This window comes from Triticum dicoccoides, chromosome 5B (genome assembly GCF_002162155.2).
Source record: "Triticum dicoccoides isolate Atlit2015 ecotype Zavitan chromosome 5B, WEW_v2.0, whole genome shotgun sequence".
Lineage (NCBI taxonomy): Eukaryota > Viridiplantae > Streptophyta > Magnoliopsida > Poales > Poaceae > Triticum > Triticum dicoccoides.
In genome coordinates this window covers 445,053,070-445,059,226 of record NC_041389.1, presented here as the reverse complement: position 1 = coordinate 445,059,226, position 6,157 = coordinate 445,053,070, and the positions used below count along the sequence as shown (strand labels likewise).

Sequence of the window (6,157 nt, the reverse complement as noted above, 5' to 3'; positions counted from 1 at the left end):
AATCGAAAGGTTGTGGCTGTGTGAGCATCGAAGGCGGTGGGCATGGAAGCTTTTGGTAGAAGATTTGGAGCACTAGCAAGCAGCTATCCCTTGATTAAAGGGTGGTGTCTTCATGTCATTCTTGCTCGATTAGGAAGCCCATGGCGTTCATAGCTTTAAATCGAAGTCCTCGGGCGCTAGGGGGCGGGAGATCAGCCAACGAACTCAACCAATGCATTTTCTCTCTTCATAAATGAATTTGCCACCTCTTGTCCTTTAGAACTAATAATCCAAAATTAATGTTGTTTAGTCAAATTAACTTACTCGGAGTCGTACCCCCGTCTCAAGCTCACGCCACGATCCTCAATTGATCCATCCATCCCTTTTTGTCAATGGCAACCATTTTTCCATGACATAGTTCCTCGACCCGGCCAACCTTGATTGATAAAAATCATTGTTTTCTCCCGTTGCAACGCACGGGCATTTGTGCTAGTGTGTGTGTGTGTGTGTATATATATATATATATATATATATATATATATATATATATATATATATCTTGGCTATTCTGCTACGCGTAACAGAATATTATTCTGTTACCCTACTTGAACTGACGGTTTTAGGTGGTTGTACTGATTAATTTCGAGAGATTGAACTGATTCTTTCATTTCGTTTAACAGATTGTCTTCTTTAGTTCAAATTTTTTTTACTATTTTTTTGTCGGAACAGGGCGTGTAATATATCGTCGGAAAGCTCTTGAAAACTATATTTTGAGTATATTAAACATTTTTGCAAAACCATCATGGTTTAAGAGCAATTTTGAAAAAACCGTTTTTTTCAAAACAAAAAACATGAATCGTATTTTGGACTTAATTTTCAAACGGTTTGTCGGAATTGAGCAAATAAGATACCGTTGGAAAGCTGGTGAAAATCCGCATCTTCCATATATCTATTGTTTTTTCTAATTCTATACCATTTAAAAGTAATTTGAAAAACGGTGAAATTCTGGGCGAAATGTATTTTCCCGATTTTTTGCAAACAGTTTGTTGGATTGAGGCAAACGATACTGTGTTGGAAAGCTATGGAAAATGTGCAACTTTTTCATATTGATATGTTTTTCTAATTCCTTACGGTTTAAAAAAATTGAAAAAGGTTTAATTTGATTTTGAACGTGATTTTTTTTAAAGTTTGTCTAAATGGGGCAAATAATATACCGTCGGATAGCTATTGAAAATGTGAAACTTAGTCATGTTGAACGTTTTTTCAAATTCGCAACCGTTAAAGAGTAATTTGGAGTACGGTGAGACTCGTCGTGCTGTTTTTTCGTCAGAATGATGAAAAAACAGAGTACTTGTACTGATGTATGTATGTGTTTGTACTGATATATTGTTCGGGAAGTAATTTTGAAAGATTCTGAAAAAAGAGTACTTGAACTGATGTTCATATGATTTTATATTGAGCGTGTTAAAACATACTAGAAGTAATTTTGTACTGAGCTACTTTTTGTAGAGTAATTTTGAATACGGCAAGGCGGATCCTCGTGTTTTCCCGTTTGGAAAATAGAATACTTGTACTGATATATGTGCGTGTTTATACTAAGCTACTTTTTGTAGAGTAATTTTGAATGGTTCTGAAAAATGAGTACTTGTACTAATGTTTGCATGAGTTTGTACTAAGCGTATTTTCACTAACTAGACTTTGCTCTGTTTTTTGGTTAATATTTTTTTTGATAAGTTTTCAACGGTTTACTACCATAATCCCCGAACTTGCATAGTTTATATAGTTGAACTAATGCTATTTTTTTCCCAAAAAATAAGTTTTTATGTGTTTCTTTTTTGTTGGAAGTCAAATCTTTTTTGCGACAATGTTTTAGACTTCTCTTGTTTTGCGACTTGAACTTTAAACGTTTTAAGCCTTTACCATCTTGAATTACCGTGTGTGGATGAGCACTTGAACTTGTTTGTTTTAATTCTTATTTGTTTTCTTGTCCGAACTTGTGGTGTCATCATCATTGAACCTGCATGATTTCTGTAGTTGAACTAAAATAAACTTTTACCCGAAGAAATGTGAACACTAGGACATATGTACAAGAACTGAATCTAATGCCAATATTGAACTTGCATGTTGCATACGCAAGCTAGCTACCAACATCAAATTTACTGATCCTAAAATCAATCACCACCACATGAACGCAATAAAGTGCTCCAAATGGTTGATCGAGGAAGCGCTAGCTGCTGAACCCGGCCACATTTACTGCTGGGAGCAGCCAACCACTAGTTTGTAGAGGGATTTAGCGACATCGGCGGCCGCCATCTCACACCTGACAATCAAACCAAATATTCAAGCGAATAAATAAGTGCACAAGAGATATTTCTTTAGCAAGACATTTTTATGGCACAGGCAAACCAAACTTTTTCAATGAAGTTTTTTAGGTTCATGTGTTCGAACTTGCAAACTTTCCGAACTAGTACTTAGCTCGCTTGTCATTTTTCACTTCACGATGGGATAAGTGCACAACATATAAAAAAATAACACAAGGATCAATTGGGGCAAAAGACAGAACAGAAAACTAAATGGATAAATATGCATACACAAAAATAGCATCTCTCGAATGGGCCATGATGCAGGCATCGCTGCTGGCAATACTTGGCGCCCCGGAGAACCTGCACTGCTGAACAATACATGCCGAACAATGTCAGTTTTCAGAAGCAAAACTTCCACTGATTAGTTAAACTCTAAATATGTTCATAGTACATGAGGGATTCATGCTATTCTAGGCCACACACCGATCCAAGCTTTTACCATGATGCACCTTCTCTGATCAATTCCTTATAAAGCTTCCTAGCCCATTAGCTTCAACCTTTAGAAGACAAACTTCTTTCCGGGGGCAGCACAGAAGATAAACTTCTAACCTGCAGTTTTTCGCACTGAATTCCAATCACATGTTGAACTTTCTAACCTGAAGTTGCAAAGAAGCCGTCCCAAGTCAGGCTAGACAAAGACGTCCGGTTGGCTCCTGCAGTATATGGAGAATTTCTAGAATTTGATAAAAACAATTGATGTAGCTTGGTCTGGTTAGTACCACCATAATTAGATACATGTACTACTTTTTGACTATAACAATAAAAGATAGCAGTAGCTAGTGTTCAAAAGATAGAAAGGGTGATATTTATTAAATACAAAATTCAGAAAAGAATGGTGCTCTCTATCAGATTGTTGATGCATGAAAATCGCATGGACTTCATACACTGCAATAGAGTTGCATCAAGTGCACACATAAACATCGGCGCACGTCCTGCTACACCAAAGCTTGCGATGAACTATTTAAAGTTTGAAAACTGAACCTTCTGTTCTTGTTGGTTGACAGGCACGTCGCTCCTACTCCTGTCGACTGGCGGCACTGACGAATGGAGCTGAAAGAGCGGGGATCACGAGCGGCGGCTGGGTGCGCCATGATTTGGCCGGCGAAGTGGAACTGAACCAGTTTATGATGTCATGGCTGACTCGTCGCTCATGTCTTGGATGAAGACACTCACCCGTTCCTGCAAAACTGAACCATCATCTATGTACTGAACTTATGTATCTATACACTTGACTGCTATATGTTTTAACTTGTAAAAAATCTCGAAGGAAAATCCAAACATGATCAAACATGCACATGGAACTGACAAACCTTCATAAATACCTTTAGAATCCAAACTTTTGTTGAGCGAGAAGACTACAATTCTCTTTTAGCATTTTCAAGATGATATTCTTGAACACACTTAAAAAGAAAAGAGCATCAAAAACATCCTAAATTTAGTTGTATCTGCCAACGGTCGCAGTCCTCGAACACGTCGCCGTCCTGTACGCTCTCAGGGTGGCTTTGGCGCGGGAGTTGCTAGCCAAGGTGAACTAACTGAATTTTAAAGGAAGCAAACTACACTGCTATAAATCAGTACAGTCAAGGAGTTATTTTTACTTCTTATGATTTATCTATTGAACTGAAGTAAAATATGGGAACTAAACTGAGTGTGTCACTGAAATAAGAACATCAGTTTATTGGAGCTCACTGAAATAAGATAAGGAAATGAAAGACAGCTTAAAGTTTGCTATTATACAGACTATTAATTAGCTTTAGAGGACTCACGTCTAAGGCATTTAACACATATTTTTTTGTTTTTTTATGTTCTTCAAGACATTCATTTTTGTACTTTTCAAACAATCATACTTGAACTTTTCACAAAAACAAAGCGGGCGTACTTTCTCAAAAGTTTCTAGTTGAAGTTCTGTGTGTAAAACAAACTTAAATAGTGTGCTTCAACATAGGCACTTACAGTAGCATATACAAGCGAACAATTTTGAACTATAAGTAGCATGCACACACAAGAAAAATGAATCATGCCACTTCACTAGCATACACAAGCAAACAGTATTGACCATCTCTCTTCTCTATAAGCAACCATAACTGAAAGTTCAGAGAAGAAACGGATCAGCAGGAAAGGCAAAACCAAAACATGCAGAGAAATCATCTTCAAACCTGTGCTTCTGAACCATTCGAGTAGCATAACCAAACTGAGCTGAACAATGAGAAATACGCAAGCAAACTGAACCATTCAACCACACTAACCATCATCCATCCATAGATTTCCACCACACTGTCTTGTACTGAAAGTGAGCATTTGTTTCTAGTTCTTACTATGCACATGGTCTCCAAAGTGCTCAAAGAGCTAGCTTGTCATGGCGTCAAGACGCGCAAGTTCATTTCTTTTTTACCTGAAGCAAGAGAGTGAAGAAATAAAATTGCACTCAGAGTCAGCAATGACATGGACAGCTCACACAGCTCACACAGGGATCCATGGGAAGGGTGCAGGAGGAGACAGCTACCTGTATTCCTGGACCTTGCGGCGCTGCCGCTTCCTCCTTCGTTACTATACAAGTCCGAATTTTCTTTGAACTTCTCCCATTTGTCTCCTCTGAATTTTTGCAATTGTTCGACTCGAAATTCTGCAATTTTTCACCACACATTTATCTATTATTGACTAAGCCAACAAAATACAAAAGTGCAGCACAACTTTTCATTCAGTCCAGAAGATGATTTTCTCATGCACATTACATCAAACAGCTTGCATATGCCAAATAGGAACACTGAGGACAACTACCTTTTTCAAATTATCCATCAGGCAGCAAGGAACCTCATCTGAACTGGTACATCAGAAAACAAAAGAAAATCAGATGAATGAACATCCAAAGAACCATTGTGGCGGCATGGCGGCAAGACGCGCAAGTTCATTTCTTTTTTACCTGAAGCAAGAGAGTGAAGAAATAAAATTGCACTCAGAGTCAGCAATGACATGGACAGCTCACACAGCTCACACAGGGATCCATGGGAAGGGTGCAGGAGGAGACAGCTACCTGTATTCCTGGACCTTGCGGCGCTGCCGCTTCCTCCTTCGTTACTATACAAGTCCGAATTTTCTTTGAACTTCTCCCATTTGTCTCCTCTGAATTTTTGCAATTGTTCGACTCGAAATTCTGCAATTTTTCACCACACATTTATCTATTATTGACTAAGCCAACAAAATACAAAAGTGCAGCACAACTTTTCATTCAGTCCAGAAGATGATTTTCTCATGCACATTACATCAAACAGCTTGCATATGCCAAATAGCAACACTGAGGACAACTACCTTTTTCAAATTATCCATCAGGCAGCAAGGAACCTCATCTGAACTGGTACATCGGAAAACAAAAGAAAATCAGATGAATGAACATCCAAAGAACCATTGTGGCGGCATGCACTGGTGCCGGCAGAAGCTCGTACATCAAGGAGCATGGCAGGAGAGTTCGGTGGAGAAGGGAGGAAGAGCTGGACTGGCGTGAGCCCCATACCTGGACGGGCACGGGAGGGGCGACAGGGGCTGGTTCCTGGCCTCGCAGGTTGGAAGCAGCGACTGGGGTTAAAGGTGGAGAGTGCCGGCAGCGTTTTCCCATGGAGGTGGATGGGTCTGAGGGCGGAGGAGGTGGCTGGTCTGAGTGCGGCGGCGGTGGCTGGGTCTGGGGGCAGCGCCGGTGGCTGGGTCCGGGGGCGGCGCCGGTCGCACTGGGTCCGGGGGCGGTGCCGGCCGCGCTGGGTCGGGGGCGGCACCGGTCGCGCTTGGTCGGGGGCGGCGTCGGTCGCACTTGGTTGGGGGCTGCG

General features: G+C 40.3%; 1 long non-coding RNA gene across 13 annotated transcripts; it reads right to left on the bottom strand.

Annotated features, from left to right (window-relative positions):
- Positions 1-2,013: 2,013 nt before the first annotated feature.
- Positions 2,014-6,086, bottom strand: LOC119310371. Of its 13 annotated transcripts, XR_005150701.1 has the most exons (10): positions 5,851-6,086; positions 5,649-5,691; positions 5,374-5,493; positions 5,121-5,163; positions 4,846-4,965; positions 3,324-4,734; positions 2,939-2,995; positions 2,766-2,839; positions 2,571-2,650; positions 2,014-2,299 (listed from the first exon to the last, which is right to left on the bottom strand). It is a non-coding gene; the product is annotated as an uncharacterized LOC119310371 (long non-coding RNA). The 13 variants fall into 13 exon arrangements; XR_005150693.1 differs by having other exon boundaries at positions 2,734-2,995; XR_005150695.1 differs by having other exon boundaries at positions 2,571-2,647; positions 2,734-2,995.
- Positions 6,087-6,157: the final 71 nt, after the last annotated feature.